Source organism: Patagioenas fasciata, chromosome 5 (assembly GCF_037038585.1).
Source record: "Patagioenas fasciata isolate bPatFas1 chromosome 5, bPatFas1.hap1, whole genome shotgun sequence".
Taxonomy (NCBI): Eukaryota; Metazoa; Chordata; class Aves; order Columbiformes; family Columbidae; genus Patagioenas; species Patagioenas fasciata.
Window position 1 is genome coordinate 55752501 of NC_092524.1, and position 26851 is coordinate 55779351.

The 26851-nt window shown below is 40.8% G+C and overlaps 1 protein-coding gene across 7 annotated transcripts in view; it reads left to right on the forward strand.

The window, feature by feature from the left end:
• TUNAR (transmembrane neural differentiation associated intracellular calcium regulator) overlaps positions 1-26851 on the forward strand; it is a 165239-nt gene that overhangs the window by 18422 nt on the left and 119966 nt on the right. Inside the window, exon 1 of one of the 7 annotated variants that reach the window (XM_071809615.1) lies at positions 7042-7060. The exons of the other annotated variants lie outside the window; for them this stretch is intronic. The gene's annotated coding sequence lies outside the window, so the exon portion shown is untranslated. Of the gene's footprint in view, positions 1-7041; positions 7061-26851 lie in introns of those variants that run through there. 7 annotated transcript variants of the gene reach the window in all.

Consider the following 26851-nt stretch of genomic DNA (forward strand, 5'->3'; position numbering starts at 1 on the left):
GTGCTGTACATGGTGATAGATCATCCATCACAATAGCACTCTTGGGTGCTGAGGACCTTCTGGGGTGTGGGGGTTTGGGGTGGCGATCATCTGTATCAGAGCTCTGATCTCCTCCCTAGGGTGAGCTCTGACCCCATGCCAAAGGTGACCACGTCCCCTTAGGGTGCCTCCTCCCCAAAGCTGTGTGTTTGCGGAACAGTTTTTCTGGGTGCCCGTCACCGAAATACAGGTTCCTCCCCTCTTTTCTTATGGCTGAAATTTCTATGAACTATTGCTATTTCTGTATTTCTGAGACTGCTCTATCCTTTTACCCATTGTGCTGGGGCTGGAGTAGGTCACCTTCCCAGATACCTCTGAGCCTATGCATCCCTTTCTTCAGAAATACATCTCAGTGGCAGGGGTAAAATTTTCAAGTCTGTGAATCCAAGCAAATTATACGATACAGAATTGCCAGCAGAGAGAGAAAAAGCATATCTTGATCTCTTAAGAAAAAAAAAAAAAAGAAGGGATAAAAAAAGATCTTTTTGAGCAAAGGTCTTCATTAAAAAACATCATCAGGTTTCAATTTAACAAAACACTGTATGATAAAAGAAAGCCATGAGTGCAGGTGTAGCTCTGGGAACATCCAGTGCTGATTTACTATGCCAGCACATATCTCCTGTAGAGTTAGATTATTATTTTTCTTTACTGCTCTGTCACACGTTGTTGCCTGTCTGAGATTCTTCACCAGTAACTGAGAAAATGCAGAGAGGATTTACTTGCATTAAGTCCATTATTTTATGTACTGGAGGAAAAAATTAATGGCTTGTGTTGAAGGAAGAAAGTAAGATCTTTACATTGTTTTAATGGAGGTAGCTTTGGTAACTTAAAAACTGCATGTAAGTTGAAACATCTTGACATTCATTTGAAGTATCCTGACTCTTAGCTTATGCTTTTCTCTAGTTAGAATATTTGCAAAATGCTCTTGGCTTTATCTACGGTTTTAACTTTTTCGTTTTGTCATATAAAAATAAAATTAAACTTCAGATTGTCCCTTCTGTATAGAAAAAACATGGGCTTCCAATCTAATATGTTTGGTTAGTGACCTTCCTGAAGAAAACTTTCAGTGCTGTAGTCTTCCTGGTTATAATTATTCTCATTGAATATCCAGAATCATATTTGCTCAAGTGCAGCTGAAGTGCTGGTTGTGTCAATTCGCTCTCTGTGGATCAAACCATGTAAAACAACATTGTTTCACCACTGTGAATAACGGAACGCTAAGCTAGTATTATGGCTCCCTAACAAAATGACTCTGATATAAGATTCCCATATACTTGTTTTGTTAGGGAGCCATAATACTAGTTTAGCGTTCCGTTATTCACAATGCTCAGGCGACATTGATGAACTTTTTAGTACAAGACGTGGAGTTCACGAGGAGGCAGAGTCAGCCGCATAAAGGAAAATATCAGCCCAAGTTTAAGACTATAAGGTGGAGCAGATGGCAGGGCAGTGATTTCAGTCTTGGTTATAAATACATTGATTACCCCCATGCCTTTTTCCTAACTCCATCATTTTTTAGCACAGTGCAAGGCCAAACCCTGCCCTGGGGAAAGCCACAGAGCTCTGGCAGCACAGGCAGCCCTATGTCTGAACAAAGCATATTTTAACAGCAAGGGGAAAAAAATAGTACTTATTGGTCACAAAATTGGAATTTTTGTTTGAGGAAGACAATGACACACTTGACAAGAATTAGAAAGGTGAAGAGTAAAGTGGCTGTTTAGGACAGTTTGAATATCTAAGCAAAAAGTGTTGTGGTTGCAAGAAATTCTTGGCAATTTACCCAAAATCTGCATGTGCAGACAAATAGGTATGAGCAACATATAGAAAGAAAGAAGGAAGGAAGAACAACTGCCCTGTGTGTTTTCAAAGCACACAAACATTCCTTCTAGCATTCACCGGGAGCGATAGTATGTCAAAGTATGGTATGCACTGAGCCAGTAATAACCAAACAATTTGAGATCATGGGGAGTTCTTACCATTTTCCTTTCCTTTCTTAAAATCGGTTACAAAGCAATTTTATTTCAAGAACAAAACTGCCGGAAAGATCAGGAAAATGCCTAAGTAGAACATTTACAGGCCATTTACAGATTAACTGATGATGATACCTGCTAGCAATAAAATGCAAGAAAAGAAGATCCCAGAGCTCTTTAAACTGATCTCTTAAAATCTGCCAGGGACCTGACAGGGCCAGGTTTTCTCAGAGGCACGGCAGACTCTGCTTCTGCTGTCTCTGGCTGTCCAAACAGCAGAGCCACCACCTTGCTGTAAGACAGGGAGATGCTTTTGGGCTGCCTCTAGAGCATGGGCAGAGCTGTTGCACTTTGCAGATGGAGGAAACCACCTCTGAGATCCTCTGCAAAAACCATCATGATCCAGCTAAGGGCTGGGGGCAGAGATTTGTCACTCCCTGGCTCAGCGCACGTGTTCAGAGGCTGCTGCCCATCCCAGAACTGTGGCCAGGCTGGGGGCAGAGCTGCTGGCGCAGCCAGGGGTGCAGGAGCTTTGGGAGACTGTGCTCCTGCTCCACACGGCTCCTCTGATTCTGACAAACGGAAATCCGAGCTTCAAAGTTGCACACAGCTACAAGGATGAGGACAAACATTGACCAGAAATACCAAAAGGACTAGTATTTAATTAAGGAGGATAGATTTATTGACTGTCTAGACTAGAAGTTAGTTTTGTATTCACACTTTAAAAGTTTTAATTAAGTTTAAAGTTTACACTCATACCTTCGTTTCCTGGTTAGTTTTATGGAAACATTAACCCTGACATTTTGACAACTTTTTTACTTTCATTTAATCTCTCATTTAAAGTTGTTTTCATTGTCTGTGGTTTAGCAATTCCCTTGGTTCACTTACACAACCCAAGCCCTTTGAAGAGGACAGCTCGGCACGCCTGGTGTCACCTCCCAGCACGGCGTTTAATCCTCAGTTCGAGCCGAACAGCAGATCTCTGCCGCTGTGGTACTGCACAAGTGTACTGCACAAATGTGACATCAGGTTTTGCAGGCAATGATGCAAAATTTTCCTTTATGCTTGTACAATGTACTTGTGAGAACAACATGTTGGTGCCTTCATAGCTTGCAGGGCCCAGGGACCAGCAGAGGGTGTGGGACTCCCCTTGTCTCAGTGCCTGGCACAAGCTGCTTCTGTTGTCCCTCCTGTCATCACATACACACACGAGTCCTGTACCTCCCAGTCCAGTCTGCATCTCTGGAAGATGCTGGGGCAGCTCCTGGGCTGCAGGCCCTAAGCGGTTCCTGGGAGCTTGTGCCCTGCACTGGGACAAGGCTGTGTGGCATGCAAAGATGCTCTGACAGTTCCATGTGTTACCTTGGAAAGTCAAAGTTCAGCATCGCTGTATTGGAGAAATGTCCCAAATCACCTAAGAACTTAATGCAAGACATACATAAATCCTTTTTGCTTCAGCTCTCTGAAGATGTTTAGGCAGAAACATATGCAAGCTATGTAGGTTTATAGTGATGCAGGTGAGTGACGTGGAAATCACGCTGGAAACTTTCCATGGCTCACACCACTTAACAAGTCTCCTCTTCAAAGTCCAAGCCTTTAAATTTTACTGATGCATGTGTTCTCAAGTGTTTATCTTTGCAAATCTGCCGTGGTTATTAATTCATTGGAGTTCACGAGGTGCCGAGGCAGGGCATTTGTGTGTGAATGGCAGCATTTTGATAGACAAGCAGAGAGAGGGAGACGTTGTAAACATGTTTTCAGGGAGACACAGGAACTCAACAGCTTGTGTCATGTTGAGGAATTGCCATTCCAACCCCACTGACTGAATGTGAGAAGCTGGTCCTTCAGTTTTGCTGGAAAATGAAGGGTGTTGGTATTGTATGAAAAAAACAGAAAAAGTGGTATGATGGCATCATTCAGACCAAACTTCTGGGGGAAGCTGGAAATTGTTGCTGGTAGGAGCTGCCAGGGGACAGAAATGGCTTCAGAGAAGCTCAAAATGTAAATAGTCTTGTTGTGGCCATCAGGGACCAACCTTTTCTGTAAAAGCTGCCCACATGTCCTCCCTCTGCTCTCTCAAATACTGTCCAGCACTTTGATGACTGGATAAATCAATTGAACCCTCTGTTTCCAGTTTTGGGAGATCAAGATAAGAGCACAGGGCCGCTTGCTCTTACCAAAGGTAACTTTCTAACTCGAGTGTGAATCAGAAGCTAAGAATGGTGACATTTTACAAAGTTAAGGCTACCCCAAAATGTGAAAGATTCTGCCTCATGTAAGGCCGAGGGGAAAAGAAGGTTGGGACTGCATTTTTAATATTGTTTGGGAATCCAGGTCCCCAAGACAGGCGATGCACATCCTTGTGAACACGAGGGAGCACTGGGGAGAGTGTGTGACCCTGTGTCACCGTCTCCCTCCTGGAGATGGTGACATGTTTATAGCAGGAACATGGTCCCTGTTCCTGGGGTGGGGAGAGGCAATGGGGACCTGAGGAACCAAACAAATGCCACTTTTAGAAACATTCTCTCCTGAATAGCAAATACGTCTCTCTCTTTGCATAAAGGGAGCATCTGAGGATTAACTAAGAAATAACAAACATGGAATTTTGGTACTGGAATTTGGATTTAGAGAGATCTGATGAAACAAGTAGTGTGTAGGGCTTGAGATCTACCAAGCCTGGCAATGAAATTGATAATAAGGGAAACACCCTTGGGAATCCCTGAGTGGAAATCCTCATTGATTTCTTCTGACGCTGAGGAAACAAAAATAGCCAGGTCAACAGATTGACACACGCTGTGTCAGCGAAAAAAAAGTGAATTACAGTCAGGCAATAATCCCAAATCCAAAGGAGTTCAGAAGAAAGAGAAGTGTCTAAACTTGTTTGTTTATAATTGAACTTTACAAGCATGGATGTTAATCCCTGAGGATACAACTGTATTAATAATTCCAACAATAAAATTTTAAAGGAAAAAAAAACCCAAATAAACCAGAAGAACAGATTACATTGAGGTATCAATAAACTATTTGCTCTGCCATGCAAAGAAGGAAGAGACTGCCTAAAAGCATCTTGATTAATTCTGCAGCATACTGAGGTAATATCTTGTGTCAGAAATGCAAATATTTTCTTTAAATTAAAGTCTTTCTCTAATCACTCAGAAGATTAGTGGCACTGATTTGCCACCAGCAATTTATTTATTATTTATTAACAGATTATTGGTATCATAAATATCTAATCTTTTTTCCTTGTATTAGTTTTGTTTTGTCACTTGACCTGTATTGGATTGTAAAATTTTGCTCAGGAAAACATCTTTTCAACACGTTTGACCCTCACTGGTAAGAATATTGATTTTGTTTTAAAGCACCTGGCCTGGCATTTAAGCCTCCGGTATCTGATTCCCATGTCTGACACAAACTTTATATATGATCCTGAACAGAGGGCTTAATTTTTTGTGCCTCATTTGCCTCTTTATAAAAGATGACTTTCGGGAAGAGGGTTCCTGAACTTCATCCTCCTAATAACTGGAATCCTTCATCTATTTTACAGGACGGATGTGTTTGTTGTAAGTTTGCATCCAATATCTTTATGTCAATATCTCCATTAAGTTAAATAGCTCTTTTCCTCTCCTGGTACTTAGTTCTTGGAGACTTTACAAACTGCAGTTCTCTCCTCTTTCAGTCTGTATTTTACTATGCAAGTCAAATTTTCTAGCCTTCTGTCATGAAAAAATGCTCCTTTGATCACCTCCTAAGTCCCTCCATGCCTCTCTTTTGATGCAAGTTCTTGTGTGCCATATCCAGATGGGATTTCTTGAGTGTATTGTATATGAAGTTCCAACAAGAAATTTTTCAGAAATGCTTGTTCCCTCAAGAATACAGGAATCTTTCTGAGCCTGTTCATTCATAAAAATACATCGGACAAAGAGACACTTACTTTTGGTACCCCAAGACTGTCGCTCTGTCCTCCAGCCCCCAACATACAAGGAAGGTCCAGCTGAAAGGTCAGCAGTACTTGGGGGAAAGCCTGAAAGCCTGTAGGAGTAAAATACAAAACCAGACACTACGGCAATGAAAAGAAAAAAAAAAAACCAACAACAAAAAAAACCAAAATGGAGTTTCTCGATATTGTTAGCTGTATTTTACTAATAAATAACCATGTTAAGCAAGAAAATGCTTGAGACCACTTTGTGGGTTGGGCATGGAGCACCCTGATTGCATCACTCTTCACTGGCTCTCCAGACCCTCTGCTCCTGTCCTCACTTCAAGCTCTTTGCTCTCCTGTGGCTGCTGATCACAAGAAGAGCACCTGGTGGACGCAAAACTAGCCTGACCCAGGAACACGTCGCCAGGTGGATCCCGTCATGCCTTCCTGACATCATGGCAGCCACAAGGGCATGCACTTGCAAGGAGGTTGCTGCTGCTAAAGAGGAGCTAGGATGGAGTTTTGGCTGATGTAAAGCGTTGCACTTCTGTAGGGCTCAAGGCAGCTGCCCTGAGTTACCTCAGCTGAGCAACGGTGCAGTGTTGGCAGGGAAAAACAAAGGAGATGCATTTAAGTGTGGTTAATGGGGCGACCTATAGTAGTTCTGGTCTGGAACAAACCAGATTTTCTCTTGTTCCTGGGAGAGCAGTATGGCCCACCTTGCTCTAGACGTGATGTGGAGTTGGGGTAAAAGGAAAATGTTAGGGAAAAAGTTGTCAAATGGGGAGTTTAGATATGGCTGATATTTCTGTGATTTAACTGATGGTTGCTTCTATTTACAAAAGGCAGCAGCTGTGAGTAAGTGCATGCAGTCTTCTCTCGTGCAAAATTGTTTTATTAGAAGATACTTCATAGTGACTTCTCCTTTCATTAACTTTTTTTCTAAAGTTTTTTGGTTTTTTGCACTTTGAGTTCTTGAACTGATATGTTTTAATTTTAAGACCTGAGTATTATTCCTCCTTGTGTTGCTCCTTGTTTCTAGTACCAAGATCACAGTCAAAAGGTGTCACCAATGAAGATTTGTCTGTGCAACTAAGCAAACTGCTCATGGAGAAAACTTTAAATTAAGAAGGTCAGTTATGTATATATTATGTAGTTTTGCTCTCCTGATTTAGGAGACAAATTCTTTGTGAACTAATACGAAGGTACATCTCTATTTGTTTGGCATGGGTTTTTTTTTTTAGAAGTCATTTGAGGAAAAAAATGCTATTTAGAAATACATGTTTTCTGAAGTTGGCTAGGAACAAGGTGGACCTTAACACACTTCAGCTTGAAGAAAATGTAACATGAATGAGGTGAAGCTTTGAGATACCTTGTGTCTTGTTTCCTCCTAACTTTAGAGGTATGGGAATTATTATTTTTTTTTTCCTCCCTTTGGGTAAGATTTGAAGTGTAGTTCCAAACTGACTGGTAAAGGTTCCTTCTCTTTTAGCGTACCTCTGTGCATCTCATTTCTGTTGGAGTAATTCTCTTTTGGCCTGTGTATATCTATACAAACAGTATGCCTCTCAGGGTGGCTTGAGAATTTTGAAGTATGATGTGCTAATAGATTGCAAATACCTGTGAATAGCTTTGTTTTTAAAGAAAGTTGGGTTGGCATTTTGCTGCCTGACAAGGAAGGCTCAGGTGCAGCTAGAGGTTTTTCCTTTGTGACTGTTGCTTTGGACTCAGTGGTGTCTTTTCTTGATCTATATAATCAACTGACAAAAACAATATTGAAAACATGTGTGGCTTAAGTTCCTGCATTTTTTTAATATAAAGAAACAATATATTTTGCATGTACGTGTGTTTGTCCAGTATTGCACTTATTAGGGGTTTGGATCAGGCCTAGTGGTGTGTTAGGACAAACCATGTTCTGACCCATCAGAGTTAAAAGAATTAACCTGGAAAAGTTTTTACCCTGCTTTATAGTCTCTGGTTTAAAAATCTTGGTTTTGTTTTTTATGTGTTGTGGTTTGTTTTTTTTTTTTCTTTTCTAGGAGGGAGTAAACTTGAGTTGCACTTTTTTTTTCAGGAGTACTTTATTAGTGTTTGTCTCACTCCTAATCAGGTTGCTCTTCATTACTTAGAGAGGTGCACATCTGTGCTAACATTAAATAAACAAAAACCACCCCCAAACACCAAATAGTATTTTGTATTCTGGCATGTTCTCTAGATGAGGTTCCTAAATATCTGCACTCCCAAGTATGTAATACCAACGTGCTGCATCAGAGGGTGAGTGTCTCTGACCACAACTAGAACAAAATGGTACTTTGTCCTTGAATAAGAAAATTGCTCTCCTGTGGCTGTATCTTATATAAATTATGTTGCAGGGTTCTCTTTTCATGCTATCAGCTGTTTCTTCTTCCACTAACAGATAAAGGTCAGAAAATGCTGATTCTAAATGGCAGTTTTGAATACAAACACTGCAACTTTTTTGCAGGACTTCATCTTTTGCAGACACCTCTCCTCACAAAGTCAAAATTGAGGCCAAAATCTCTCAGAAAAGAGCAACTATCTAAAATCTTGGCCCATTGTTCAGCTTTTTTCCAGGCCAAGAAATTCTTTGGTACTGAATTATTTACGGAGGAGGAAAGTCAACTTTGATCATCAGAGGAGCATTAGAATCTAATAGGACTTTGAATACATATTTAAAATGTTTACTAGTGTGTGTTCACTTATTCTTTTAAAGCCTTTAGTGACGCAGCCTTTCGTTACAACCTCAAATGAGGCTTACCCTCACTTTTTTGAGTTTCCAGACTGTAAGATGCTTTTCTTGACTTTTTGTTCTGCCCCGAGTCTGTGGCCTTTTTTGATTTTCTTTTTGTGCTTGAGAAATCAGAAGTGAGACTTTTTCCATCGTACAAGGCTTCCCAAACATGGTGTGCGCGTTGTATTTTGAGTTCTAATTTACCCATGTTGGGAGGAGGGGAAATCTCAATGAGGCGATGCTCTTTCTGCTGAAGACTACAATGTGGTGGTTGTAGAGTTTTTGGCATATTACCCTGTTATGCTTGAGAAACATTTAATAGCATTACATTGTACATCCTGCTCATTAAATCTCTTCCACAGCTATTACACTCCTGATGCAATAAAAGCTAAACTGCACTAATACTTCCTCATAGCTGAAAGCATTCAAAAAACTTTAACTTTAAACTATTCCTCCACCTTTCCTCAAGATTTTCAGAGTCTTCTTTTGGATTACTTCTCAGACTGAAAGGCAATGAAACATTTATCAACCTTCTGGGAAAACTCTGGAGGCAGGATTTATTAATAGTGAAAATTCATTATTGATGCTGTTGTTCTGAACTGATATGTAGTTTTATGCCTGCTTATGTTTTATTTTTAGTGTTTTGGTTTTGTTGTTTTTTCTTTTTACAAGATGGCATAGATTGCAAGTGTGTAGTATCAAAAATCCTTCCCTGGTTCCTGAGCGGGCAGGAGACTGAATCCTTTGTGTTCAGGTTTGAAAGCTGAGCCTTCTGACCTGTGCCTATAAACTCAGCTCTGCTTGTATCAGCTAACGGAAACAGTGTCTTGTTTATGTTGTCTGCTCTTCACACATTTCTCCCAAGGCTACTTCAGGTTGTCCAAAGCTAAAGTATCTTTTGATGGCTAGCATCTTTTTACCAGTGCTTCACGAAAGTATTTCTATCCCCTCTGCCCTGACACTGACTTCCCTCTGTCCCAGTACAGCACTCCATGACCTGGCACTTCCATGAGTCTGATATGACTAAGATTTTGGCTATTATGATTATGTTCAGGTGGAAATTGATGGGTTTTGTTATTGCTGGGATGGTGGACAGAGATGAATTTACAGGAAAACTTCTAGATCCCTTTCAGAGCTTCTCTGAACTGCTAACCTTAATTTCACTTTCTTAATATGCACCTGAAGCACATATGGCTGAGGGGATGGTTTCAGAGATGATGTGATACAAACCCAACCCTTGCTGATGGTTAGAAAATCTAAGTGACATTGTAAAGACTCGTTCTCTGGACTGTGTGGCTCAGGGCTTATTGTAAAGTGGTGCGGATTAAGGCATTCATGTGTAACATCCTCTGTGTTAGCGAATAATGCAGTCCTCAAACATATTGATGTTAAATCCTTCATTATACCATAAGCAAGCCAATGTATACAATAATATTTCAATACAAATTGCTGTGTTGTATTTAAATATGACAAGTAAAATCCCATATAAAACTCATTGTTCTGAATTCAAAGCATTTTAAATCAGTGTTCCTAAAGCACTTGGCTCCCAGTGCTCCATCAGCAACATGATCCAGGCAGGCTGCCCCTTCCTCTGCGTTGCAAAGGGGCAAAGGAGTGAGAACAGTCATGATCCTCCTGAAATCTGCCTGTCTCTTCCGAGAAAGACAAAAGCACAATGTGTACTAGTATTATAGGGGAATAAAGCAAACCCTGGTATTCCTTTCTGTCTTTTTTTTTCCTTCCCTCCACACAAATAACATCAGTTCTCTCATTGTTCCTTAATTACCTGCAAAATACACTTCCTTCTAGTGAGAGGCATGGATCCCTTTTAGAAAGCATGCACTGTACACCATATCCTGGCTGGTTTTCATTGAAGATATGCTTTGATGACCATGCTAGGCAAACCCCCCTTGCACTTTTCCATCCTGAAGGGGTTGGAAGTATGTGTTTAATGACTATGGTTGTTAAAACACAACCCACTGTGCAGAATTTGGAGTTCTGGTACATACAATTGCCACACCTCACTCTCTAGCTTATGGTGGGAAATCACTTGATGAAATGAAATGTTTTCTTGTGCCTCTAAATGGATAATGGGTTATGGGCAAAATCACTGTTAATTTCTTTGAGAAAGTGCTTGTTAGAGTAGCTGAACTTTCAATAATGAGTGTGATGCAAGGTTTGCTATTGGTATAGGGGATTTGTATTCCAGATCCTTTTTGTGTCGTTCTGTCTTGATGTTTGCTACCTGGCTAACCTTTTTTTTTTTTTTTTTAAATACATCTGAGAGCTGTGGAGTTGGTTGGAAGTCTTTGTGTGCATCCTCTGCTTTGGTGAGGAGATAAGACACCCATTAGTAATTACCTCTGAAATTGCAAAAGACCAAAGCCTTTATCTCTCATTAATGTCTAGATCTGTCTCGGCCTGTTTTCCCACTTTATCTATATTTAATTAGAATTTTACTGAAAATACAGCTTTGCAGCTATAGTCATCATCCTGGAATAATTTCTTAACCTTGCCATGAAATTTTACTGCTTCTTATTGATGAACAGTTCTTTCTGAACTGCTGCAGTAAGTCTCCTCTTCCCTGGGCAATCAAATATCTCTAAAAATGTTTTCATGCTGAGTGTGAGCAATACTACAAAGAGTTAAGTTAAATTTGAAGCCACAAAAAATTCCCAGGATTTGTTACATTCCTCACAGCACTGCTAGGCCTGGCTCATTGGCAGGTCTAATTGGAGCTCTGAGCCCAGTGAGGTCCATCCACCTGCTCCGGGAGGCTCCAGGAGCCACAGCATTTGAGGAGCTGGCTCTGTGTAGCCGCAGTCTCTGCTCATTGAGTTGACATGAGGCAGGTTATTGCCATATAAATGAGATAAAGTCTTAGGTAATTGCAAACTGAAAGTAGAACTGAACTGGACTGCTTGTGGCTGGAAATGTTAAATGTATCTTTTTATCTTTAGGTTTGGTTTTTTTGTTTGTTTGTTGTGTGTTGTTTTTTTTTTTTTTTTTGTAAGGTCCTTATACTCTTTTTTTCCTTCCACCCATGAGCCTACTCTATAAATGATACGAAGACCCCTTATGTTTTCCCTCAGGTTATCAGTTATGAATAAAATTCTTTAGAGCTGGAACTTCCCTGGTGCTTTTGCTACTTTTCTGCTGGTTGCTATGAAGCCTGTATGCAGAGTTATGAAATTGCTTTGAGGAAAATATGAATGTCAATCACTTCAACCAAAATAATCCTGTGCAGTCACTTTATTCCATTTTGTTTAGACAAAGTCAAAGAGAATATATTTGGCTCATTCATTTATTGTTCATGCATGTCTTGGCCATATCCAGAGGTGGGTGACTGAATTCAGAAGATACTTTTTTACTAGGTTGGCATCTCTATTTTCTGTTCCCAGGTATCTGACTGCAGTGTGGAGTGTAAGTAACTGAGGAAAAAGTGATGTTCTACCTCATGCATCTCTGTGTTCATCTTGTTCCTCCCACACAGGACAAAAAACTCCAGGGAAAAGAATAAGTATTTTCATGTGTCTCACCATGACATGATAGAATCTTAAGGATCATTTTTACTACCTAGAGTTTTTCCAACTCACAATCATCAAACAGCCTGTTCTTGCAAAGGAGAAACGTTTGGTGAGACAGCCAAGCAGTGAGCCCTGAATCTCGTATTTGTTCTGAGGATAAAACTTGCAGGTTAAGGTCAGGTCTTGCACACTAAGCTTGGATGAGATTCGGTCTTTCAGAGAAGACTAAGATGACTACTGTGTGCTTATACCCAGGAAATGATGCCTGCAGCAGGGCATAGTGTTTGTGCTGGATGAATTGTAGAATGCTAAACTGGTGAGCCACAGGGCACTTGCCAGCAGTTCACATGAGTTAAGTCTTTATCTTCATTAACAGCAGTGTGAAGCCTAAAACTCGCCTAGGCCTACAAGCTGCTTTCTCCAAAGCACCATTTGGGTTGTTTGTGGCTGATGGGTTGTTTTTGTGTGTGGGGTCTAGTTAAAAACTTAAGGAACAAAAGATGAGTTTCCTGATGCTAAGCTGTGGAACATTCTTTTTGAGGAAGACACAGGAAAGTCTTTAGGTCTGTAATCAGTACATAGTGCAATAGGTATGTGGTCTATCCAAAGGGATGCAGTGCTGCATCTGCTGGCTCTGCTGTACTGAGTAGATTCTTGCTGAAGGTAGGAATAGGGCCACCAGCAACAGAAGGGCTTTTCTGCTCACCAAACCTGGGGTCCTGCTGCTGGAGGCAACTACCATTTCTCTTGCAAAAGTGTCTTTGCTTTCAAGTTAGCTACCAATTTTTTTATTCCTCCCACTTCCCCAATTGTGAATTTGTTCCACAGCCTGTCTCCTTGGGTGGTTTGAAGGTTTCTCATTTCTACTCTTAATATATTCATGGCCAGTTGATAACAGCTTGACTAAATTGGGAGGATGACACAAAACCATGGTTAGAAACATGTTTTTATACTACATACATAACAAAATTCTACACATTGAATAGTTGTGTATCATAATAACAAAATCAAAGCTCATTCTGAATGCCAATGGGATAGAATATAAAACTTTTAGAAAAGATTGCCTGAACAGACCCCCTCTTTAAACAGTATCTTCTTCAATTTCTAATGCCATTGTCCACTATTACGACTTATGTTTGTGATCCTATTTCACAATGTCTTTCACTTCAGTTTGCTGCCTTGCCTGCAGCAAGGGAAATGCTGAGGGGCTCATTTACTTTTTTGTGACTTGGCAAAACAACTAGAGGAATACCTCGCCCCAAGAGAAAAGATAAGGCTAGAGTTTGATTGCCTAAGGTACCTACGGTGTTACAAACTTTAACATAAATAGATCCTTAAACTTGAAGAGGAGATTTTTGAAAGGCAGGTCAGGTATTTCAAAGAAAACTGGCTCTGTGTGAAGAACAAAGAGTGTGTTCCTTTGGAACACAGCAAGACTTAAAACACACAGCTCTCCCACGATGTGAGTCATCCGATGGATGTGATGATGTCCAGAGGATATTGAAACATAGAGAGGCCATTGGATGGCATGAGATGTCAAACAATAGAGGCAGAGTAAGAGAATAATGAACACTAAGATTAATATTTCAGTAGTCTATTTAAAACCATGTTATTATGGTGCTTGAGGCATTAAATTTACTGAGCTGACTAGTGTGGGAAATCAGTTTATCTTAAACATTGTGCAGTCTTGAAGAACTTGCAGAAGTTTCCAACCAAGCTAATGCATTATGCATCTGAATTGGACAGGAAAAAAGTGTAAATTCTACACATAATGGAAATTGATGGAGGAGTAGAAATGCTTGGAGTTTAAAAATAAAATGTGAAGAGTGTCCAAGGAGATGGAAATGAGTAAAGAAAGATCAGTGAAAGCAAAGAAAACTTTACAAATAAGAACAACTGGAAATTTAATCACAAGATTACTCAGGGATATTTTAGGATGCACTTTTCCCACTGGTTAAGGATAATCTGCAAGGTAAAAATTAAATCATCAACTTGCAGGAAGCCAGAAATGGAGTCAGTGGCTTGGCAATGCCAGCGCATGTTGGTATACATAACCAGCGAGGTATTATATACATTGTGGCTCCTGAAGTGGGGTGTGAATGCTGACACCCCCTGCACAGGGCTCTCCCATCTTCTGTGTTCCTGATGTTAGAGGACATAGGAGGGGCAGTTATTAAAATGCAGGCAGACCTGCCTTCTTAAAAAGTATTACATATACTACAGTGAGGGTTGGAGCACAGATCTGATGTATTTGTTAAACATGGGAAATAAATGGTTTTAGAAACAATCTTTTGCTGTTGTTGGAACAAACTGGTTCTTAGTGCTGAACAAAAAGGAGTTTATCTCCATCTTCTTTAAGATTTAGTATCGGAGAATATTGTGGTTTCACTTCTCTAGGTTCTTCTAAATGCTGTGTGTGTGTAGTGCTTTATGTATTGTTGCGTGATTCCACAGCAGAAAACCTTGGGCTCTAATTTCTCCATTCCTTCCCCTCTTCCCTCCCTCCTCCTTATTACCCTGCCACCAAGAAAATGAATGAAACAAACCTTTCCAGTTAAACAAAACAACATGCCCAAAGGCACAGACAAAAAGCAACCCAACCTAAATAAATAAATATGAAACCTTAGTACATGTTATACATAGTGTTTCATGGGGTTTCAAAAAAAAATTTGCCTTGCAAAAATTTGTTAACTTTTGTTTGTTAACCCAGTTTGCAGTGTTTACAATAGAGGTTTGAGTTTGATTGCCAGACATCAGAGCTGGGAAGAAATGGGAGTTGGAGGGTGAAATCCATATTATATTATTGAAGACCATGAATCTGTCTAAAGTTAAAGAAGCTTTCAGTGTAGCAGAGCAGGTGTGCTGTAAGATTTAATGTAAATATGTTTTAATTCCTTCCTAGTGTAAATAATAGAGTGAATTCTGCGTGAGTCATAGCCTTGAAGTCATTGAATGTTTTCCTTCCAACCTCTTTGTTGGCTTCTCAGTAGCATGAAAGGGGATGTGGAGGGGAAAGAAGGAAGAGAATAAAAATGTTAGCTGTGAACCAAAGCATTAGTGGTTATCTGTAAGCACTGAATTCAACTAGGAAAGATTAAATAGACTCTACCTATAGAAATGCCTGTTGTCCTCCCAGGACCTGCGGTAGATGTGTTCTCTGGAGGTGCAGTGCTGGTGCCTGTGACTGTACTTCAGCTCAAATCTGCATGTGGACACTGTGGTGGCAGCATGCAGAGCCCCCGGTGGATCTCCTCCACATAGACAGCTGCTGCCTTTATTTTGCAAGTTCCCACACTGAGAAATGGTGCAGGCAGCCAAAACTTGAGTCTTCTTTCTTTGTTGCTGCATTAGAGTAGCTGTTGCCTGGGCTCTGTGTGTATAGGGAGCTTGCTCAAGGAGAACTGGAAACAAAGTCATAGTCTCGGTTGTGATGTTCCATGATGACTTGTCTTCAGATTTTTCAGTTGCTGTGTCTGTTCCTCTGTTGTCTAGGTGGCCCATCTGAAACCATCTTATCTGAGTTATATGTCCTTGCTGTCAGCACTGTCTGTCTGAACATCTTAAATACAGCCCTAGAGTCATATCCAACCTTTAATTTCTGCAAACAGTAAAGTTATTATTCACCTTGCAGTTAATTTTTTTACACAGGATTTTTTCAGGGTGTCAATCTTTTTTGAATCTTCCTTATGGAATTCTTCAAAGCTTTTTTCTAATATTTTCTTTCTTCATCAGGGAACTTTGTTTCAGAAATTTGTTAAGATCTCATTGTGGAACAAAACATTGGCAGTCATAACCACTGTGCCACTAAAGTCTCTGTAAGCCTAATTAAAAGCAAGCTCTAACTAGAGCTTGTTTGGGTTGAACACCTCTGTGTAATCTCACAGCAAAACAACTGTTCTATTAATGAGTGACCGGAGTGTCACTCTGAACATGGTTTGTTTCAGTGCCACAGGGGATCAGGCTGTCCCATGTTTGATCAGTCCACATAAAGCCAGCACTGTGTTTGCAATCTTGATGGGTTAGAACGTGGGTGGAACTGCTCCTCTCCCTGAGCTTCAGGCCCAGGCTGGATCTGGAGGGAGCTCCTTCGCTCCCCATGTGCCAGAGTCTCATCTTAGAAGGAACTACAGTGATATTTAAGAAAGCTGCAATATTCATAAATCTCTCCTTGCCTTTAGCCATCTTTTTGTCTAACTTTCTCTCTTTGGTGCAATGATCCAAAGACTTGGGATAATACATCTATCTGGAACAGAGCAGCATGTAGCTTTTTGGCTGTTCCTCTCATATATTGTCACCTGCAGAAATTGCAGCCTGGATTGTGACAGTGGGGAAACTGCAGTGTGTGGCACACTAGATGTAATCTTTGCATTTGCAAAGAAACCTACATTGTAATTTAAATGGAGCCAGGAATCCCTTTTTGCTGGCCCTTAGGCAACCTCTATTCCCACCTGAAGAGCTCCAGGTCTGAAAATATCACAGTATCACACTATCACAGTATGTTTGGGATTGGAAGGGACCTCAGAAGAACTGCCAGTGTGGGGTTAACTAGTGACTTTAATAGTTGAATTATACCCAGGGTGGTTGTGAGCACTTCTGAAAATACTTGATGTGTACTGTCTTAAATGCCTATTTACCTCTTGTGCAAATTGGGATTTCTTCTATGGCAGATCACTGGGCTGAATATCTGGGGGGCCTGGGTTAAAACTTAAAGGGGAAAGAGGTGGAGCAGTGAAAATGCCCAAGCAGGTTTGCTGGGTGGAAAGTTATCTATACATATATGGGTTGTAACATTTTAGATAGCCAGCAAAAGATGGTCCATCTCAGATTGCTAATCAATATATCCTTTCTGTCCATTTACAGAAGTGCCCATGGTTACAGTATGTGCGATCTGTGTTCCTGACCCTACTCTGTGTGGTTTATTGTGCAATACTGAATACTTTCTATGCTATCTACATTCACTTCAGTGTTTCAGGGCAGGATTTTTTTTTCCTTGTTTGTGAACTTTTTTGCATCAAATTTTTAAAAATTTAGAAATTGAGGTTTGAGTGGAACTTGTCATAAAATGGCAAATATTTTATCAGAAGTTGTGGGACTAGACTGTTTCAAGTCCTAAACACAATCTGAAGCAGGGAACGAACACATACCACTTATGCTTACAATAGAATTAAATCTAAAATGAATGCACTGAAATTAAATAATGTAAAAGTAATAAAAAGGATTTAATTCCCAAAATTCTAGGAATATATCTGATGTTTAAATTGTGTTGCTGTGTTTTGACAAATAAGAAAAAGCTTATGGAATATTTGGATCATAAAAGACTATTTAAAAAGTACCAGGCAACTATAACTTTAGTTACCAATAAATACTTTTGCTTTTAAGGGACCTTGAGAGCTATTGTTGGAAATGAAAACATCAGTTGCTGTCTGAAAGAACAATAATTGGAAACAGTGTTTCCCTAAAATGTGCAACATAAACCCATCTGAGTAATAAAGAACTTAATAAAAACTGTTGGGGTTGTAATAGTTTAAAAGGTGTCTTCAAACCTGAAACCACATAGTTGGAATAATGACTGAAGATGTTAGAAACTGATGCTGGGTTTTCTCCTTGCCTGTAGATTTTCTATGTGACTTGTGATTTGTCTCTGTGTAGCTCCCTGAATGCTGGCTCAGAGATCCAGGTGAACTGCTGCTTCCTGAGGTTACCATCTGTCAACCAAGTGTGTGCAAGCTTCTTACTTCACACTTGCAAGACGTTAAAAATATCAGCTTAAATTAAAAAGCTCAGGCTTTACGTATGTTTACTTTGCACATGTGACAGGTGATGGCAGTGTATGCAACTTCACTGACAAATGGGACCTTGTCAAGTAACTTGACTGGGTCCCAAAAGGGGGACAATATTCCTTCCCCACTTTGTACTGCAGAACACTTGTGTTTGGCAATGGGAGCCGTAATATACCAGGGACAAGTGGTTTTGGGTGGTTCTGGATAAAGGTTTATTTTCCTATTGAAGTAGTACTTAGTCATGCGAAACATTTTCTAGCTGGAGTTCAGCTTGCTGTTAGTCACCGCTCCGTGCAGTTCACTGGCTTCATGCCTGTGGCCACATCTCCCTGCCTGGAGGTGAAACACGTGGCTGCGGCAGCCGGGGAAGCTCTGCGGCAGCTCCCCTGGGCACGGGTGGTGTTCCCACTGAATGTCCAGTGCCTGCTCTCTGCTGGTTGTGCCACACATGAGGTGAAGCCACAGTTGTCAAGAGGTTATTGAAGTGCCTTGAAAGGGAGATTCGGGATTAAATGATGTACATGGGTGCAGGAGCTTCTGGGAAAAGAATATTGCCTCTGACAAAGATGTAGCTGGGTTTGATTAGAAGAAAGACCTTTCAACAACTCAGATTAGAAGAAAGACCTTTCAACAACTCTCTTACCTTGTCACGGCTTATTCACTGATTAGCAATTATGTATTAAACAATTTACTGTATTCTTTCTCCAGCCACGGGTGATATCTAGAAGAACTTAAAATCTTATTTACTCAGCATTTTCTCCAAAGAGTTATTGCCATTAAAATGGCCACGTTAATTGCAGTAATTAAAAATAACATAGAAGTTCAGTTACATATTTCATAAATTAATTTGTGGTCAATGCTAAGGAGCTAAAAGGATTCTGTTGTGCAAGAACAATGTGGACAAATGCAAGTTTTTAATCTCCGTTTTAGGACCCTGTAGATGTAAGTTAAGGCTATGTTGGCCCTTTCTCTTTTTTGTGTATTCCCAACTCATTGTCACTTACAGGTGTCTGGTAAAACTGCAAGTCTTGGCCCATTTAAATATGAGAAGTAGTCAAATAATAATTCAATGGTTTCTGCCAATAAGTCCCACTGAAAGAGACATGGCAATGGTAAGAAGCTTTCCACAGTTGTTCAACCATCTTGTGAACTGTCATTCCTTCTCAGGCTGGCAGACTTTAATGTTGCCCATCATCCTTGGGGACAGAGCCCAGGCAAAAGTGCTGACCACAGCAACAACAGTATTCTTGATCTCTCATCATACCTGGACATGAGAGTGAAGTGGGAGGTTTCTTTAGGCTTGCCTAGCTGAAGGCAGCTTTTCAGAGTCCTTGCATGAGGCACCTGATGCAGGAATTGTGCCAGGGAGGCAGGATGCTTTCTGCAGGAGGGCTGTACTGCTGGCCACGCTGTGAGCCAGGGCAGGGGCTGCTCAGCAACCAGCAATGGCCTGCGGGGCCAAAATGGTTCCTTTCACTGTACTGGTGACAATCTACACTGGGCATGACTACCCTGTGAGACCCAACAACCTAATACTGTGGGTTCAGTGTGCTGTGAGAGGGGAAAAATGAAACTGCTAGATCTAGAAGTTAACTAAGGACTGTGAAATAATGTTATAGTTTGGGGAACAGGTATTCTATGTTGTTCTGTTTATCTTCACTGTTGGTACTTTTCTCTTTTTTTTTTTTTTTTTTTAAATACTGGTTGGCAAGCTAAATTGCTTGTGTTTGAAAGTGAGGTTTCTAGATAGGGCTTTCATCCAGTGTTTTAGGAGCACCCCAACTTCCATTCACCCCCAGATAAGTCCCAGTGGAAGGATGTGTCTGAATAAGGGGGATGTGAACAGAGGAACATGAACAAATTTTTAGGGCATCCTGCTGCAAGTAAGTTTATGTTGATGCTGAAGAAATTAAACAGAACCAACTCTATTTAGCTTTTGCTTTTAAAATAATGAAAAACAGTATCCAGTGTGGCATGTTCTGCTCGACAATTCCCTTTCCCAGCATTGAAACTGAGGACACCCTCAACCATTTACAGGTGAAATGTGTGTTTTGCTGTTCTCTAGGAAACCTAGCTTTGCGAGCTAAGAAGTGGCTCACTCCTGTTGCTAGCAGTCTAATTAGCTGCTTAAAAATTGCAGCAGTGAGTTACTGTGACAGTGGGTCAGTCTGTAGAAAGGAGGTCAGGGATGCTCAGTGCTTTGTCTGCAGGACCCTGTTTCAGAGAGAAGTGCACAGAGAACTCAAGGGATAAGAAGTCTGGATGTGAACAGCTCTTTTATTGCTCCATGCTCTCCATCTGTTCTGGTGGTGGCAAGTGTGTGCTTTGTGTGAAGTTGGTGAAGGAGAATTTAGTGTGTTGTTCTACTCATGTCATTTATCTGCATTCATTCACTTGTTAGTGAGGCAACATGAAATGAAGATTTGAAAATGCAGCAGGAACCTATGCAATCTCTTTCATGTCTGTTTGAAGGTTATAGACTTTTAAAACTTTTTACAAATTGGTTTTGTCAGGTTCAGGTACCGATATGGGTGCAAACACAGGCAATAGTTTGAAGTCCTGAATATCACCTCCAGTGGCATCAACTTGCTGCAGTATTTGCTGTACAAACATTGGGGACACACAGCCTTAGGTTCAGAGCATCCCTGGATCCCTCCTGTCTTCTTCCAAAATACTCATAAGGTATAGAGAACAGAAGAAAGAAAAAGTATCGGTCTTGACTCAATACATTTTTCTGAATTTCCACTATTGTCTAATGCTTTACCCAGCAATGGATCATCACTTCCTTGGGGCTCTTCCGCTCCACTGAACTCATAGTATGAAGCCTGATGAGATGGAAAGGTCCAGGCAACTGGCACCAAGCCAGGGCATTTCCTCACAAAAGCTGTTGGGATCCTGTGTGTTGTCACATGGACACCATTTACTTTCTTAGGATACATTTTTGGCAATATGCAATGTAAGCAGGTATTGCTTTAGACGGTTTAAACTTTAAACAAACTATTACAAAGCTACTTTCACTTGCTCTACTTGGCAGCCTAAGACATTATTTATTTTGCCATAATACAAGTCCTGAGCAAAAGCTATCTATGATTGCGACTCAAAATCTGGAGACTAAACAACTGCTTCAGTAAAGATTTCAATGTGGCATTTGACACACTGCAAATTGCCCAGCATATATAATCCTATTAACTGGAGAGAGGAGATCCATTTACACTTAGAATCAACAAACAGTGCACACTAAACTTCACTTATCTCAGACAGCTAACTAAATAAGCACTGAGATCTGAGTCTGATGGTTGGCTACTTCACTCAGCAAAGTAAATACAGATAATACCACATGTTCTGAAAATGCCAGAGTGAAATCTCACTGCTGCTTTTTCCAAACTGTATCTAAAATCTGTCTGTTTGCTTTTCTTTGCATAACTCTGGGCTTGCTTGCTTTTTCTCCCTTCTCATTAAAATTTTCTTTGTCACATCAGGGTTCTAGTAAACGGGGTTATGCTGGGCTGGTGACCAGTCACTACCAGGGTTCCATAGGGATCCATCTTAGGGCCAGCACTCTTCAATGTCATTTATAAATGACTTAGACTCAGGACTTGAGGGATTGCTTTTTAAGTTTGTTAATGACACAAAATTGGGGTGAGCTGTCGACACTCAAGGGCAGAGAGGTCAAGCAGAAGGATCTGGACAAATTGGAGAACTGGGCAATCACCAACCACATGAGGTTCAACAAGGGCAAGTGCTGGATTTTGCACCTGGGACACAGCAACCCTGGCTGTACATACAGACTGGGGGACAAGATGCTGGAGAGCAGCTCTGTGGAGAGGAATCTGGGGCTTCTGGTTGATGGCAAGTTGAACATGAGCCAACAGTGGCCCTGGCAGCCAAGAGCGCAACCGTGTCCTGGGTGCATCCAGCACAGCATGGCCAACCGGGCACGGAGGTGGTTGTCCTACTCTGCACTGGTGCGGCCTCACCTGGAGCACTGTGTGCAGATCTGGGTGCCACAGGATAAAAAGATATAAAGCTGCTAGAGAGTGTCCAGCAGAGGGCTATGAAGTTGGTGAGGGGTTTGGAGGGGAAGCTGTATGAGGAACAGCTAAAGACACTGGGTTTTCTCAGCCTGGAAAAGAGGAGACTGAGGGAAGACCTCATCATAATCTACAGCTTCCTCACAAGAGAGGGAGTGGCAGGCATTGAACTCCTCTGTTTAGTGACCACTGACAGAACCCCAGGGAATGTCAGGAAGATGTGCCAGGGGAGGTTCAGGTTGGACATTAGGAAAAGGTTCTTCACCCAGAGGGTGGTGGAGCCCTGGAACAGGCTCCCTGGGGAGGTGTCACAGCCCCAAGACTGACAGTGTTCAAGAAGAGACTGGACAACACCCTCAGACACATGGTGTGAACTGTGGGGTTGTCATATGCAGGGACAGGAGTTGGACTCAATGATCCTTTTGGGTCCTTTCCAACTCAGGACATTGTATGATTCTATGTCACAGTATTGTCATCCTTATCCCATTTTCTAAATTCATGCAAAAACTTCTAATTCTTCCACGTTTTCCACCTCTTAAGTGAAATGGAGACCTTGCTCCAGGACAAACTCTGACACACTGCAGAAAATAATATTTCTTTCAAAAATACTGTAGTAAACACATGCCAACAAATTTAGAATGTCAAGCATACAGAACTTGAGGAATAACAACTGACAGTGTTCCATGCAATCTTTCTTCGGTGATACTGTGCACATTTGCTATGATGCAGACTTCAATTAATAGTGTGCTCATATAATACTTTTTTGCAAAACTTGGTTATACACATTTAATAAGGGTTTTTGTGCATAATCTCTGAAGGATTTCAATTTTTTTTAACTACACGATTATCTCCCTTTTTCACTAAAGACATAACTTATACCAATGCAACATTGTCTGTGGACAAGCCTTAGAAGGAGATGGCACAGCTTTACTTCAGTTCTTGTTTCTGATCTTATCTCACTTCTATACCAATCCAAAGCTCCTAAAGCTGCTTCTGAATGGATTTTATGCAACTGTTCCCCTGCCTCTGTACAATTCCTGGTCTTGTTGTTTTACGATTGATATTTGCAGGTTTCAGAAATGAGGCCTTGGACTCGTTCTCATCTTTTAGCGATGTTGTCCTCCTGTGAAGTGCAAACAATTGTCAATCTTAACAACTGTTGCTTACTCTACTTTAAGAGAACTCCAACCCCAATAAGTCAAAGTAAAGCAAATATGTTAAATAATATGGGTGATAGACTTGGTTGTTATATTCATGGTTGCGAGGGTGAAAACTCATGGACTCCACAGAATTCAATATGAATTCAAGTGAAGCCATTTATTACAGAAACAAGCCTCCTTATATACGCAGTTATTTCGTGATCACGCTCCAAGCATGCATTAGCTGATAGGATATTGTCCATGTTCACGGGCTGTTCATGCGCCCAAGTGTCACTGCTGATAGGTCCGTTGATTTACACCACGTTGGGGCCTTGTTATTTCGGAGTTGCTTCTCTCCCACTGCAGGTCCTGTTCCCAGCCTTGAAATTCCTGGCTGGTTCAGTAACAAATCTCCATCTAACAGCAACCCCTCCACAACTCAGCCTCAAGAAAATCCCTCAAATCTCCCACACATGATTTTAGTAGAAAATGGTACTTACATCATTAGGGAATATATTGAGAATCATAATTCAGGTTGGAAGGAACCTCCAGAGGTCCACTCTAACCCTCTGCTCAAAAGAGGCCTTACTAGATCAGGGTGTCCGAAGCTATGTCTGGTCACCATTGTGAGTACAGTGAAGCCTGTAGATTGTTCCAGAACATCTGTGACACCCCAGGCCTGCTGGAAAGTTACCTGTGACTGCTTTACTGGCATGAAACAGGATGCCTGAATGAGCTCCTGGGTAGACAGAGGGATAAAACACGCTTAAATGTTAGAAAGATTACACTCCAGTCTGTCTTCAGAGGAAGAGACAAGAGTAAACCCTGAACAAATGAACAAATTGGGGATGGAAAAGAGGGATGTTGATAAATGCTGTGAGTTTTCAGATGCTGACCTGGCAGAATGTGAAAGTAAACTCTGTAGCTTACAAATTTTTGCCAAGGAATTTTGTATCCTTGCTGGAAAACTTACCTCTAAGCAGCTACTGCGAGTTGTGAGCATTTATTCCAGAGAGAACCCACAGTGTTTCTAATGCGTTTTGTTGCATGTGGTGTGCATCTCCTGTGGTGTGATGTAATGTAACATGGCATGTGGTGTTATAAATAGAACGATGAGATCTTGCAAAAACCTGCCTGGCAGGCAAACTCACTGTCTCTCCTTTTGAAAGGTTTCCTGAGCTCTCCGCTACACTCCGTTCTTTTGTCAAAAGGTACTTTCCACCCCGGCACCCTCCTGCTCAGATTCCAAGGGAATGGCTGGGATAGAATGGCTTTTTCTCCCAAATTCCTTTTGCTTGTCAGCAACACAGGAGAACCTTTATGGGGGCAGTGTCTTGCTACTCTCCATTCCTGTCTCTTCTTTCATCTGTGTCTATGCATTTCTAATTTGCTCAGTGCTATGGGCAAGATGCTAATTTTGGCAGCCTTGTGTAATTACTCTGAAGTCACTGGGGTTAATGCACATGTACAGTATAGTGCCAATTGGAATCTGGCCTTATGTTGTCTTAATGTTTTTAGCTTTTTTTTTCTTTCCCCTGCCAGTAAATTCCATTGCTGTGGCCTTAATAGCAATGCTACTGTTACAATAATATTCAGACAATGTTTTAAAATAGGCTATGGAGTCAGAGTTACCAACATGACAACATGAGAGCAATTCCCTGGGCTTTCTGGCAGTGACGCTGGACTGCAATTTTATGGTCCCCAGCTTGCTCTGTGCTCTCTGGAAGAGTACTGGGTTACTATATTTATACCTATCAGTTAAGAATACTGCTTTACCAGCATTTATTTCTAGAACTGTTTGGGTTTCCAGGCAGGCTTCTCCTCTAACTGAGTGCCTAACCAAGAATAGTTGCTTTTAGCTGTATCTTGTGTAAGAGCTGAAGCTCATATCAATAGCCTGCTAATAGTCATTAATATAAAATATCAGCTATAAAACTGGACATATCTGAACTCCCTCTTGTATGTTTCATGTCCTACTGTGTGACAAAATGTAGAGAAAGGGACTTAGATTTATTTTCCACTAGCAATTTCTAGTTGTTTTGTCCTCACTTTTTTGTAGACTAAAAGAATATATTTCTGAAACTGCTGAAAGAAGCATTAATGAACAACAGTGTGACTGACCCGTATTGGCTCAAATACTTTGATCTGTGAAGATACTGTCCCACATATGCCTAAAACTTTCACATGGTGTAATTTTCTGTTGCAAAGCTTGTTACAGCTGTTGAATAAAACCCAAACATATTGTGGTACCTCTATCCAAAGTATTAAATGGTTTTGAGACACCAATAGGCAAGTCCATACAAGAAGACAGCAGTTTGGCATTCACTCTCATTTGGTTCAGCCACACAGGAGAGGTGTGCATGCAGAAGCAGCTGAGATTATATTTTACAGGGAGGGAGTTGCGTCAGACTTCACATAGTTCCTGAAAGTTGAAGACAAACAGTCAAATGTAGTCAACAAATAATTGATTTGTTTAATCACTTCCCACTGATAGTGAGTCCATACATAAGAAAACATTAGCCAGGGAAAATGTTAACACATGAATGCTGCATTGAGTTGAAACTCCACACATTGTGTTTGGCTCAGTAATTTAGGCAAAAACACAACAGATTTAGCCTAAAGCAACATAGCTCTTGTTAAATTTTGCAACTCATGAAACATTTGAAATGCTATAGTGTTACAAATTAAAAGCATGTTTATGTGCATGATTGGATGCATATCAGGGGATAGTTTTTGGTAAAGACTTTCTTGTTTCTTCACTCTTAATCTTTGCAGCTATGCTGAAACATGATCCTTTATTAAACTTTGTGTTGTGTCACCCTGCCTCTAGTTTTGCGTATCTCACACCCCCATTTGGATCTGCTGCACGAAGTGTTATTTTCTTTCTGGTTACTTTAAGGGCTGTTCTTTGCATCCAAATTTCTTTTCCTCTCTTAATTTATTCTCCTCTAGCTGCAAGCATTTATTTCTTTCTGCAGTACAGAAAAGCAGTCAGACTAAGTGATAAAAGCAAACGTTGCTCTTTCCATCACAGAACATTTTTCTTCTAGATATAAACATGTGCTCCTTATCAGAAACAAATGGATCTAGTATGGGCTGTAATCCAAAGAATGTACAAAAATTCCAGACTTCCACAACTATTCAGTAGATAGCCAGGAATTAAGATAACTACGGGGCCCTCTGATACTGCTTGAGGAGCAGAACCAAGTGCTACAATACAGGAGAAATGACTTGAGACATTTTTGGCCTCAAATTTCCCTCATTTGAAATGAAAATACGTGATAAACAGAAGAAGTACTGGGAAAAAAACCCTGCAGTTGCTATAGAACCTACGAAACATCTTGTCTGTCACTGCTGATGGATAAGCCTGAAGGGGGGGCGCTAAATGAGCTAAGTGGATGCTGTGGGATTTTGTAATCCTTAATGTTTATTTAAATTGCATTTTAAATGTGTAACCACGTTGAAGTCTGAATTCAGAAATGAGATGGACTATGAAATTCAGTATGGCTTTGATAACCCCTCGTGTTAAGGAATACTCCCTTAAGTAATTTGAACAAGTTTTATAACATTATCCAAGGCTTATTTTAGTTAATTGCCTTGTAATGGGACATCTAGAGCAGCAGAAACACTTAATAGGAAGGTGAGGAGCAACTAGTTCCCCTGAAATTCTCTTCTCGCCTTTGACCGAATCCACTAG